The sequence below is a fragment of the Mixophyes fleayi genome, chromosome 7, assembly GCF_038048845.1.
Source record: "Mixophyes fleayi isolate aMixFle1 chromosome 7, aMixFle1.hap1, whole genome shotgun sequence".
Classification (NCBI taxonomy): domain Eukaryota; kingdom Metazoa; phylum Chordata; class Amphibia; order Anura; family Limnodynastidae; genus Mixophyes; species Mixophyes fleayi.
The window spans coordinates 132,986,104-132,999,492 of NC_134408.1; the positions used below are offsets into that span (position 1 = coordinate 132,986,104).

General features: G+C 40.6%; 1 protein-coding gene across 21 annotated transcripts in view; it reads left to right on the top strand.

Annotated features, from left to right (window-relative positions):
* Positions 1 to 248: 248 nt before the first annotated feature.
* Positions 249 to 13,389, top strand: part of BAZ2B (bromodomain adjacent to zinc finger domain 2B) — a 217,954-nt gene continuing 204,813 nt past the window's right edge. For 10 of the 21 annotated variants that reach the window (XM_075180790.1, XM_075180803.1, XM_075180794.1 and 7 more), the window contains exon 1: positions 249 to 497. The gene's annotated coding sequence lies outside the window, so the exon portion shown is untranslated. Of the gene's footprint in view, positions 498 to 1,074; positions 1,094 to 13,389 lie in introns of those variants that run through there. The other 11 variants (XM_075180809.1, XM_075180802.1, XM_075180804.1 and 8 more) reach the window with 2 other exon arrangements.

The following is a 13,389-nucleotide window of genomic DNA, read 5'->3' on the forward strand; positions in this document are numbered from 1 at the left end:
CATATTATGTAATATCCTGAGCAGATATTCAGTTTGACAGATCAGCATGACAGGATATCTTGTGCTCTATCATTACAGAATGCTGTGGTGGAAATAAAAAAATGACAGATAAAACTTGGAAAAGCCAGAAATTAAACATCTTTTCGCCCTCTTTCCAGGCTCCCTGGTTAACAGCAAGTTTCATTGTTAGAGGGTTGTTGCCTGACGTCACTTTTGGTTCATGAAGCTTTGCCTTGAAGTGAAGCTGGATAAAAAACCTTGAGAAGAATCTCCTTCAATCTGCTGCAAGGAACTAAACAGACACACACACATAGAGGAGGCACAATTACACCCTCTTCCTTTATGTCCTTTCCCACCGCTCCTGGAGAGACACACACACCACACAAAAAGAGACTGGGAAGAAAAAGCAGATAACCTTCCATCACCTCTCCCTAAATAGTCACCCCCCCTGAATTCCTGGCAAGGAGGAGACCCCCCGAGGCACTGCTGGGCAGAAGGTGAGTGCTCACTAGGATGCAGCAGGGCAAGGGGGGCTTGCTGACCTGAATTTACAAGCAGGGGGTACTTCTGTGGGGGTCCCAACAAGCAGGGGAGGGGGTTGTTTTTGCTAAAAGGGGGTTTCCTTGTGTTGCACAGTTCTCTGTGGCATCAGTAGGGGGTTCTCTTAGTCTAGAGAGGGGGAGTCAGTGACCCCTCCTTTTTTTGGGATAGGGAGGTACACGTGAAGGCGGAGGGTAAATAGGGCAGTGCAGTAAAGGGGTTGGGGCTGTAATAGGGGCAGTTAGGTCGGGTAACCCTCACTGATGTCGATCAAAGTTTGCTAGATTGGGGAGGGGGGCAGCCTCTTCCTCTACCCCCTCCCTCTGTACCTCATCTACACGGCTCCCTGTGCCTCTCACCTCCTAAGCACTGTCTACCTCTCATCTATGGGACCCTCTGTCTCTTATACCCCCCCTCTCTCTCTCTCTCTCTCCTGTGTTATTTTTACATTTCGTCCCGACGGCTTTTGCTGACACCCCCCCTCCGCACAGTGTCCCCATAAATACCCTACTGGGGGCCCTTGCTGCCCCTCCCAGAGGTGCCTGTCAGGAAGGTAAGGGGAACCCGGCTCCCAAAAACATGTCTCCGTCCTCTGCTGGCAACACAGACGCTTAACCATTCCCTCCCCGGCCAGGGGTTGGGTTACACTGGGGAGTTTGGGAGTTTAACCCTTTTCAGGGCAGGAGATAGGTTTCCCTTTCAGTTTCCCAAAAATCTGGGACACTTTAACCCTTTGCAAATAGCTATCACCGTAGATCAATTATATATATATATATATATATTTATATATTTATTTTTTTTTCATGTGGTTTCCCTTTCAGTTTCCAAAAATCCGGGACACTTTAACCCTTTGCAGAATAGCTATTACCATAGATCAATTATATATATATATAATATATATATATATATATATATATATATATATATATATATCCACATGAATGTCCACAGTGTACTAACAAATTACATGGTATCAAGGGGTCATTTTTTTGTTAAGAGAACAAGTCCTGTATTTAAGTGTAATTCAGTTTTTAGAAATCCCATATGTCTTGAAACTCAATGCCAGTAACATCTGCCAGTAACCGTAAACTGGTAATGCTGTTGATGGGCTTGTCCAGCCCCCCCCCTTCAATGTCCCATTCATACCTATCTTTTTTTAAAGCTACACATCCTAGGGTTAAAGGGGGTGTTGACTAGGATATAACCCCACCTTCTGGTTTTTTTTTTTGCATAACCCAGCACACATAGTTAGTATCTCAGGGGTTAAGTGAGGTAAGCCTAACCTATAAAGTGGTCTTTTGCCAAAATAACTGCAAACAGCACCATACAAATCCCAGGCTTGATGCCAGTAGGGTAATGTGAATTGATAGGAAGTATTCTGGGTTGGGGGTGGATGGGGGGGACCTGTATATGGAGCATCTGATCACTGCTGTCTAACAGCACTGCCCTCCTCATCTCTCCTACTCTTTTGTGTTCCTTCCTTGAGCAGAACAGCAGCTGCCGACTGGTCGAGTTGTTGAAATTTATCCCTTTGTGTATATAACAATATCCTCCATTTTCCTTCTATTTCCCTTGCCCTCTAAACAACAAGCTACTCGCCATCTTGTATAATTTTTTTATTATTATTATTATCAGCATACATTATTTTATTAATTTTTTGTTCAGTCTTTTGCCAGATTAGTGCCTAAAATTCACCACTGCTTAAAGTTTAGAATGCGCTACAGCAGACTGACGTTACTTAAAGTTTAGATAGGAGTTTTCCTAGTCCTTCTGTTTTCCTATAACTTCACTGTTCTTGCTTTTTCTTTTATTAAGAAACAAAGCTTCCAGAAAATAACCTTTTTAATTTTTTTTTATTTTTTTTGCTGGTGTCCTAAATCCTTAACAACAGGTGTATAAATAGTATGCCATATGTGGAATGAAATTGCGCATTTATTATATATGTGCTTTTGCAAGCCAGTCACTTTTTATGACTTGTGGATGCAATAAGATTTTGTAATTAGTTTGATTTCATTTTTATGCAAATGCTTTGTATTCGCTTGCGCGTTACAGATGGCTGCACATAACTTATTTCATTTTTTGCTTCTGACCTAGAATTATTTAATGTATAATGCATGGCTTCAGTTAATTCATGTCTGTCGTGTTATTTTATTAGTAGTGAAGTTTTCGGTGAAGTTTTAGGGAATGTATTATAGGTATATATTTTTTTGTATTAATCCTGCTGGAGTTAACTTGTCCAATATTTATATTCTAGTCCGCCGGTAGTGAAATAATTAACCCAGTTTTTCCACCTACAACCCCGGAAGTGTTTAATTTTATTCTGACCTATAGGTATTTACTTTTTGTCCCCATCTTATTTTAGTCGCTTGCAATGCAGTGGTTAATCTGATGTGTGGTTGGGAAATCAGAATTTAAAGCAGGGTGTTGTATGCAAGATTTTTTTAAACAAACCACAGACTTACCTCAGGCTACATCAGACTTGTCAGCCGATGTGGGAAGAGAAGACAATCAACTTCAGTGTTCTTAAAATTGTTTGCTGAACAATAGCTACTTTTTGTCTTATAAAAACTTCTACCGGTCACATGGTAGTACTTTATAAAACACTCCGTGGCTTATCAATAATGACGGTTGTAACTAGACTCAAAATGAAATTTTAGATTTTGCCCCTAACCCAGTTATCTGTGATCTCCTATTGTACAGTTTTTGACAAATGAAATAATAATTTCTGGAGCTCTATTAATTTTTGTGTGTGTATGTGTGTATATATATATATATATATATATATATATATATATATATATATATATATATATATATATATATATATATATATATATATATATATATGAATGGGAAGACTTTGGCATGAGTTGGTCAGCTTAACATATATTGCAATATGTGGAACTAACATTCCCTGTTTTTAATGTAGAACAGTACTTGGTATAGCATTAAATATGTGTTTGGAGAGTGCAGAGTATCCCTGTTTTCTTGTCTATACAAAGTGGACTCCCCCTCTTGCACCCCAGTCTGTACATGGTGAGTACAGAGGATCTATGTCTGTTTTTGTATATATATATTATATATTTTATTTTAAATAACACCCCCCTTTTCTCTGTATTTACAATCTGATCTGTCCACCTGGTCACTAATTTAGTTGTACTTTGGTTTTTGCAAAAATCAATAAATTATAAGAAAAATAATAAGGATTGATTAAATATTTCTTCACTCATGGTTGTTGTAAACCATTATAGCCAGCCCCTGGACAGTGATTAAACGAGTGCTGACATAGGACAAAAAGCAGAAATGATAAAAGCATAGCCTGTCAGTTATGCTTGGTGTGAGATCTATAAATATGCTACTGTGTGCAAAAATACAAATTTGCAATCAGACAGAGCATTTCTTTTATCTGGGGCGCTACAAGCCAATTTCTCAAGGCCTGGCTTCTAAAAATGAATCCAGTCTGATGCAAGTTAAAGAAGCACCACCCACCTAAGTAACTGTTTGAAATTGCCTGTGTCTTTGTAAATAGGAGAGACGATATGCTGGACAGATTAAGTGAAGTTCATACATGGCTTATTTCAGATTTTAACATTTAGAGGGGTATTCAATTAGGTTTCCGGTCCGCAGTAACGCGCTGAAACGGGCCGCGAAGGCAATCCAAGGTACCACTATAAAGTGGATTTTCCTGCGCACCCCATAGGGTTGCGAAGGAAAATCTCTGTTATTGCGGTACAGTATTACAGTCAATACTGCGCACTTTTCACGGTAACGCACGTTACCGTGAACGGGAAAGCTAATTGAATATGCCTCTTAGATCAGTAATACCAGGCTTTCTTATATAGCAATATTCAAAAGTTACTTGTTCTTTAAGTATATATTTAATTAGAAATAGGTAGTTAGCTCGAAAATATTCCAGAGGGAAGTGTAATAAGTTATGGTATGGTTTCCCTGCAAATGAACACTATTCTAAAAAACTACAATGATCACATATATCCCATATTTGGGAGATGAATTTCTATTTAAACTTTACTGCCTGGTAAAAAAAAAGAAGGAATTGTTCTAACCTATTTATTTAAAAGTCGACCACTAGGGGCACCATTACAGTGGAGTCTATGGGATATATTTAATAAACTGTGGGTTTGAAAAAGTGGAGATGTTGGCTATAGGGAACAATCAGATTCTAGTTATCATTTATTTAGTACATTCTACAAAACGATAGCTAGAATCTGATTGGTTGCTATAGGCAACATCTCCACTTTTTCAAACCCGCAGTTTAGTAAATATACCCCTATGGCTGGAATTTCAAAGAGCAAGATTATAGTATTATTAAACTAATATACAGACGATATGTTTTATTGATTATTTACAGAATACAAACATATGTTATTTTTATGTCCTTCTCTGGGTGAAATTGTCCCTTGCCTACTGGCCTTTCTGTTTTTTATATGATTGGTATTCCTAATAATTGTCATGTTCCATTACTGTTTGTAGGGAGAGTTAATTGCTTGGACAGAAATCCCTCGTTGGTTTAATTTATGGATACACTTCCGCATTGGTCTCTTCAGCATATGAGATTCCCTCCTGTGTTTATAATAACATATACCCTATACATTGACATATCTTCTAATGCTTTCAGTTTCCCATATCTGTGTATGATAAGCTGTGACTCATGTGCCTGTGTATGTGCATAAAGAACCACATCCTTTCTTAGAGGCTAATTCCATCCATTTAATAGTATTTTTAAAAACTATTTTTTGACCCTCAGTATTTGCCCTTACCTGAAGTGTGCATGTGTGTTTGTGTGTGTGTGTGTGTGTGTGTGTGTGTGTGTGTGTGTGTTTTCATCTCCTCGGATCTTATTGCTGTACAATTTAGGGATCCCATCCTGTCGTTGGAGATCACAGACACTGCTGTGCTTCGAAGTTTCAGGATGATGACTGGAATTTTTGATGTTGACGAAGTGACGGTCACTACAAGAGTTAGAGCTAAAACATGGGGTCGTTTACAGTGTGCTCCCCAAAACTCCTTGGTTTTCCACTATTGTGTCCAGATTGACTCTCGTAAATCTCACATGGCAACAAGAAATCTCAGTTCTGCACTGCTCTGCAAAACTAAGCACAACAGTGTAACTCTTTGACTCTTGCCAATGCCACCCCTCCGTCTGTGCCAGTTTCTGCTCTTCTGCCACCTTTGTTCTAAATTGAGATCCATCACTCTGGAACGGTGAAGTCTGAGTGATTGGGCTCAATAGTGCCTTACACAGGGAAATGTATATGGTAGACAAAGCTTTAGGTCATTTGTCCGTGCACGTAGTGAGTAGACTTATGTCAGCTGTGGACCAGGCAGCCCATATCGCACAGCCATATACTTTTCAATGGCTCTTACAAGACCCTGGTACATTATATTAATTTATGAGCTGACTTGGGCAGTTGTATCTGACAAAACTCTTCCTCCTCCGTCGTATACATTAGGTCATTTTCTAAACCTGACCATGCCCCCAGCCATCCAGAATTAAAATTAAATTATAGTATGTTTTAAGTTTGTCTGTTGAGGAAACTTCTGTGTTCTACAGTGAGGATACATTGAGTTGTCATAAAATGAAAGTGAATGGGGAACACTGTCCCCCTGTCTTGCAAGCGTTTCCACAGCCAAAACGCTGCATGCGGTGCAGACACAGGCCTTAATATGTTTCCTGATAGTTCATTGGTGTAAATATTACATGACCTAAGACTGAATTTACATCTGAGCCTCTGAAACCGTATTAAAAAGGTACAGACACAACAATGTCCATTCTATTTGCACATTAACCAGTAAAATCAATACCCATATGTTGAAATATTTTACTTATAAGCAAAACTTTAGAAGTTGTAGGCGTGTGCGACCCTCCAACCTTCTTCTTTATTTCCAGTAATAAACTTTAATAATACATGTAATCAAAGAAGGAGAGACCACATTCTCTTAGAATAGACCCCACATGCCACTCAAATTCTTCCACCCCATACCTTTCACTATGCTCACTCACCCAAAACCTCCATATGCTCTTTACATAAGATCTGGGTTAAGGGTGAGTAAAGTGAAGGACCTATGAGTCATAAAGCAGGAAAGAAGTGGGGGCCCTCAGGCCCCCTTTTTCCCATCACTTACATACTTGCCTACTTTTGCAGGCAGCTTTCCGGGAGGGGGTCCGTAGAGGGGGGCGGGGCACCGTGAGGCTCCGCCCCTGTCAATCTCAGGCAATTTTAGCCGATCGCAGCAGGGGGCAGGGGCCACAATGACGCGTTTAGCCCTGCCCCCACCATCTTCAACAACGCCGAAATCTGGATCCGGGATTTTTGCCTGCTCTCTCGGGAGTCCGGGAGAACTCCTAAAAATTCGGGAGTCTCCCGGACATTCCAGGAGAGTAGCCAACTATGCACTTATAGTATACATTATTTCATCCACAGTAGTTGCTGAATATGTGTGTATTCTACATACCGGGTACAGGTGATCCTCTGATGTGTTATGCTCCCGTCGGCCGATATCACTTGTATAGATTATTATAGCTATGCCCTTGTTTGAATGATGAGGTTTTAGTTAGTGTTAATTTATATCAATAAACATGGTCATCCATTAAAGTGGACTTTGGCCACTTGCACCTCCCGCTGTCAGGATATGGCTGGGACTTGTAGTTACACAACGTCTGTTGCAGGTTGCCTACCTCTCCCTTAGAAGAAGGCAAGCAGCAAAAAATTATTCTTCCAATAAGGGCAGTAAGCTTGGCACAATCCCCGTCACTGGGTCTATATTGTCAGGTTATGTAATTCTCTTTAGGAAAGGACTGGAATTTCAGCATCCTCCTGAAAAGGTTATTGCAATTTAAAAGCACTTATTCACACATTGAGATTTTTATTATTTTAAAAAATGAAAGTTGAAGAAAGACGCACTGCATGTGTTTCTGGTTGGTGGCCTCTGGGTAAGCAGGATAGGATGGCAGGAATGGTTGAACTTGATGGACCTATGTGTATTATCCAATCTTTCCCCCCGTGTAACTGTATCAGCACGTTTATGTTGTGTCAATGAATGACGATGAAGAAGACCTTTCCTGTGCCTTGATGCAAAGTATTCTATATTAGTTCTATTCTGAATCTGTACATTGTTTAATACATCTGCAATAAGCTCTATTTTTCTTGATGTAGATAAGGAGATGTGACCCGTTCACATACACTGAAAAATTAAAGATTATGGGGGGAATTCAAATGGCTGCGTTACTGCCGAAAATAACGCGGCCTGCGCACTATTACCGTTACCATGGTAATAGTGTGTTCTATTACCGTTAGTACGGTAATTATTAACGCTGACTTGTGTTTGTGGCTCAGGGAGCCGCAAGCAGAAATCCGGATTAAAATTACTGTATTAACGGTAATAGAGCGCAGGACGCGTTACTTTCGGCAGTAACGTGACCAGTTGAATTCCCCCCCTATGTCTGGGAGGCACGCAAAACTCTGGTGCTCACTTTTCTATCCTGATCACCTACTGAAGCACTCCTAATTCTTCAACATCCACTATACACCTCTTTTTAGCCTAATCCATACTTGCCTACTTTCCCGGAATATTCAGGAGACTCACAAATTTTGGGGGTCCACCTGGATTCCCGGTAGAGTAGGCCACCCTCTCGGATCCCGCTTTCTACTTATGAAGTGGACGGGCCTTGATGTGTTTTACGACATCAGGACGCGTCCCTGCTGTACGAGGATGTGATTGTCGTCAGTGCTCAGTTATCGCGCTCCCTGCACTCGCCTACTTTTGGAGAGGAAGTCCGAGTATGACCTAATCAGCAATCTTCATACTCCAAGAAATAGTAATATCAGAATAGATTATCTGTTCAAGTTCACTAGAATATGCTCCAGGTTCCTTACCCCAAGATTACTTCATGTATTTTCAAGGATACACTTGCACTAGGTTTGAATGGTCTGGGCTGCTCTACTTCCCAGGGTTATTGCTCAAATACCCCTATTATAACCCGGCACTCTTCACATAAAAGACTCATCTGGAGACCAAGTAGCGTCCGTTGCACGTGTTCTGTGTGGATAAATTCAGAAGCTAGTAAGTAACAGATATAACTAATATAAAGTATACTGATAAACTTATCTTAAAAATATAATGGTAGAGCCCTTACTTTGTTGGGAGTTAAAGTCGATTAAACCTCAAGAATTAAATTTTCAGCTATCAGCCATGAAGGTAAAATACATTCAAACCTTGCTGTCCCATTCATTAAAGATCATTTGTTGGAATGACAGCATCACGTTTCCACCTTCCTTCTCGGTCGTTACTGTCCCACTATAATACATTTTATTTAATTACACTATAATGCACACTACATTGGGGTGGCACAGCCATAAGCAGGCAGCATGGTAGGAATGGAACATTACTATTGCATCAAATTGTTTCTGTGGAGCTGACAGCTGGTAACTGCAGAGCCAGAGATGGAAATAGAGGAGGTATCACTGATAACATGAAGGTAAAATGTAGTTAAAGGACAACTAAAGTCCAGAATTATGAAGGTAAAATACATTATTCAGTGTATTATTCATTACTGCAGTGCTGCTAAAAAGTAAAGTAGTAATTCTTATTCTCAGGCAGCTCTTCCCATATTTTTAGAACTGTGTTCTAATGGGAATCTAATACAGGTTAAAAAGCTGTGACTGCAGGAGATTGTGTTGATGTGACATCATCATCATTTATTTATATAGCGCCACTAATTCCGCAGCGCTGTACAGTGAACTCATTCACATCAGTCCCTGCCCCATTGGGGCTTACAGTCTAAATTCCCTAATACAGACACACACTCACACACACACAGACAGAGAGACTAGGGTTAATTTTGATAGCAGCCAATTGACCTACCAGTATGTTTTTGGGAGTGTGGGAGGAAACCGGAGCACCCGGCGGACATCCAGGCAAACACAGGGAGGCTATGGTCGGGAATCAAACTCATGACCCCGGTGATGTGAGGCAGAAGTGCTAACCACTAGGCCACTGTACCCATACTTGAACAAGAATCCACACATTGTATTTGTGCACAGCAAGTCTGCAAATCTGCCAGTCTCTATTACTTATTTAGTTAGAAGCTACACCCTCCTAACATGGAATTGCGAATGAAAGAGAGCATAGTGGACATCTTAGGTTAAGAAACATGCCATTTATTACAGGTACATTATTCAGTTCAGTAATCCACAGCCGTTTGCCATTATTTGATAAATAACAGATTTTATATACATTTTACACCGTATGGGAGCGTTCAATAAAATATTCACTTGGCACCTCATAATGTTTGGTTAGACGCATTGGGGTATATTTACTAAACTGCATGTTTGAAAAACTGGAAATGTTGCATATAGCAACCAATCAGATTCTAGTTATCATTTATTTAGTACATTCTACAAAATGACCGCTAGAATCTGATTTGTTGCTATAGGCAACATCTCCACTTTTTCAAACCTGCAGGTACACAGCAAGTGTACTCAATACACTAATGATATCAATACACTAATGACATACACTTAGAATATTGGTAGTATAATAAAACTCAGAGAATCATTCATTATATTCAATTCCATGGAGGACCTGGAGACTGCTCCAAATATGCACCATAAAAGGCCTGAATTGTTAAAATGAAGAGGAGGATGGAAGGTTGCGGTTTTCCTTTATATACCAGGGGGCCTATATGTCATTAAATTTGTGTTGTTTATTGTGCAGGTAATGTAATATGCTCCATGCTTGCAATATGCCAAGTAATGTTTTTCAGAGCTGGAGTGGTAGGAGACTCAGGGTTTCCCCAGATTTTGGCAATTGGGGATTTAGCGGCTGCTAGCATATGGGAAATTAAGTTGTTAGTCTGGGTGCTCTCACCTCACCTTGTGGGGGGTAGGAGTGGAGGAAGGTATTTGGAGATTGGGTGTTTAGACAGAGAGTTAAGAATGGATAAGACCTTTATCTCAAAAGGGGACAATGCGGGGACAAGTCCACCAAATATGGAAGGATGTGCCTATTTGGTCACAATTCTGCCGGCAGCTTGGATTGTAATTAGGGAACATTTTGAAGAGTTTATCAGGTGTATAATAACCACCTGTATATCCACTCTTGTATGATGTTTCCTTAATTCTAGTAGAAATAGAAGGGACTGTCAGCAGTTCTATCACTTCTTCCCAGCACAATTCTTCTGAAGGGGCCCCAAGAGCCAAGACCAATATCAATTAACAAGTTTTAAATTGAGGAAATTGTGCCTTTGGAAAGCAGTGTCTGCAGACATACCCTGAGAGACCATACTCCCTCTGAAAGACTATCAGCAGGGGGAAGGGACATGAGGAAGCTTAGATCACATTTTAAAATCTGATTTGTCCCACAATGGGACTAGGGAGACAATGGGAGATAAAGTGAGTTTCGTTCGCCAATAATCCCATATGTTCAAGCAGAATTTGATAGAGGGGACTGACTTAAGCAAGGTTGGGCTGTTGGTTTAGATAAGCCCCAGATGGATTCTAGGGTGATCACTTTTGTGTAGTTAGTTTCTAAGTCTATCCAAGCAATGATATTAAAGGGGGTGAATGTAGCGGCTATTTGACTTATATGGGATGCTAGATAATATAATTTCACATTTGGGAAACCTCTTCCTCCTCTGATCCTGTGTACTCGTTTCTTAACAATTACGTTTTTACTTATTACTGTAATTTAATGCTTTGGTGTCAGAAACACAACAATTTCATGGAAGGAGTGACAGTAGTTGTGTCATAACATTAAAAAAAAACTAGCAAAGGAATTTGATTCTTGAACTAGTTTGGAGCTCTGTATTGAAGCTTTAACCCACATATCTTATCACAAACCTACAATACTCTGATATCTATGGGCGACTGCCAGTACTCTGTGCTGTTATATGATGTAATCCTTCTTTTCACCTCCGGTGACTTTTAATCTCAACGAATCACAGAAGGGTGTAAGACTGAGCCCACAATGTTGATTCTATACCCAAAGAATGTCTAAAGAGACAAGGGATGTTTGACTGGTTCTACAGGTGTCCCCGATAGCTGTACATCCTTGGTGCTGAATGCAGATGGTGAATTAGAATATACACTGAGGATACAGTGCAGTGTATGATAGCCCAGGCTTCTGGTCAGAGCAGTAAAACAGATTCTCTATGTCTCTTTATTTGTCACAGAACTCAAATTCATGGTGAGGTAGATTTAGGAGACAAAGTCTGATACAGTTCAGCAGGATCTTTGCCAACATCAAAGGCGTTTTCACCTTCAAATTGCTTTGAATGCGGAAGACTTTTATTTTTAAGCTGCAATAGAGTCGATAACTTAAAGTCCTATTATCCCTCTGAGAATTGAAGGGTCTCTGGTTCCCATAAACCTGTGCGTACTCTAATTTGGGATCTTAATCATACTTGCCAACCTTATGTGGGCCAGGTCCGGGAGATAATGGAGGGAACGAGGGGTGTACGGGCGGAGGAGGCGGGGCTTCGTGAATTGCATCATTTTGGTCCCGCCCCCGGGAACGTAATGCCTGTTTTGGGTCTTTTTACAGTTGTAAAAAGACCCCAAACAAGCATTACGTCACTGGGGGTGGGGCCAAAATTATGCGAATCACGAAGCCCCGTCCCCTCCACTTGTACATGCCGGCTCTAATTTAGTGAAGTTGGCAGATGCGGGAGAATCTCCAGCTCTTCCGGGATCAGTGGTGGATCCAAGGGGGGGGGCAGGTAATCGTCCCTCCTAGCAGTGTGCAGCCGCCGGCAGCATAACACAATCGGAGCAGCCCAAGGTGGCCCACTATGGGGCTGGCCTGGGGGGCACATGCTCCCCAGCCTCTGGTAACAAGCCTGCCAGCTGATAATTTGCTAATCTGCAATAATAACTAATCCGAGTATATGTGCAAATTTTAATGAAATTACGGTATGCAGTAAAATGTGTTCAAATCTATTGTAATATACAGACAGTGGTTTGTGGCATTAAATGAAATACAACTTTTATTACATATACAATATATATATGAACATTTGTATGTGTGCATATATGTATAAGTTTTCATGTGATTGCTGTCTTTGTTTATCCTGTGCATGGCGACTCTGCAGTAGAGAGGAGCAGATGTTTTGCCAAACATCCTCATGTGTTGCTTTTTCTTATGGGAGTGCATATAACCGTTTCGCGTGATGCATTGACTTGACAGCTGCTAGATTTCAGGGAGCTGCTTAGAAGCCATTAGTGGTGTCATTGAATTGAAACAGAACAGTCACTCCCAGCTTGAGCTGCAATTGTTAATATCTTGTTGCTATTTTTATTTATTTTTTCTGTTGCAACACAAGGCCTGGAAGATCACACTCTGAAGTAATGATCATTCTTTCCGGCCGATGGCCCTGCTTAGAACAAAGAGGTGTTAGGACTTGTTAGGATTCTTGTTTACTGACTGTGGGAAACTATCTCTTTCATTTTCTTTTCTTTTTTACACACCTTGCGTGACTTTCTTTTAAATGAAGGCACTGTGAGATTATATACAGCAGGGGTGCCTGTGAGGGAACTATGAGCTTATGTTATATATGTATCATAAGGTGTGTGTATTATTGTATAGCGTCAGCATCTCGTGTAGTCTGGTTGATCTACATACATCTAAAGAACATTTCCAGAATACGCACATATCTCACACAAGACACCGCAAAAACCTTAATTCATGTACTCATCATCTCCCGCATTGACTATTGCAATTCCCTCCTTACTGGTCTTCCCAAAGTCAGACTTGAACCCCTACAATCTATTATGCACGCAGCGGCTAGATTGATTTTCCTTGTAAACCGTTCTTCCTCTGCTGAGCCACTCT